General features: G+C 35.2%; 1 protein-coding gene across 1 annotated transcript in view; it reads right to left on the reverse strand.

Annotated features, from left to right (window-relative positions):
• Positions 1-409, reverse strand: part of VBP1 (von Hippel-Lindau binding protein 1) — a 25,543-nt gene that overhangs the window by 7,545 nt on the left and 17,589 nt on the right. The gene's annotated exons all lie outside the window — the stretch shown is intronic.

Below are 409 nucleotides of genomic sequence, written 5' to 3' on the forward strand. Positions count from 1 at the left end.
ATAAATCATAAACATATACACACACACACACACATATATATAATAGGTTATTTTCTGAAACTTCATTTTTACACCCTGCTTTTATTTAACAAAAAAAACGGGTGAGAGCTCAGAAGATTCTCAAATTCAGTTCTGCCAGTAACTAGCTATGTGACACTGGTCAAGTATACCCTCTTTGTAAATATTTCCTCAACTGTGAACTGAGAGCCACAAACAATAAAGACTATTCATTTCTTTTTGCACTTAAAATAATTTCAAGTTGCATTTAAACTTCACAAATACTACATATAAGTAAAAGACCCCAAGCAGTGTGGGCCCTAGAATTAAACCTGACTTTTGGTGGAAAGCCACATGTCTCACAGAAGCACACCATCTGTGATATTACCACATGTGCTTAGGAAGGCAGACT

The sequence above is a fragment of the Bison bison genome, unplaced genomic scaffold (assembly GCF_000754665.1).
Source record: "Bison bison bison isolate TAMUID 2011002044 unplaced genomic scaffold, Bison_UMD1.0 scf7180017862629, whole genome shotgun sequence".
Taxonomy (NCBI): Eukaryota; Metazoa; Chordata; class Mammalia; order Artiodactyla; family Bovidae; genus Bison; species Bison bison.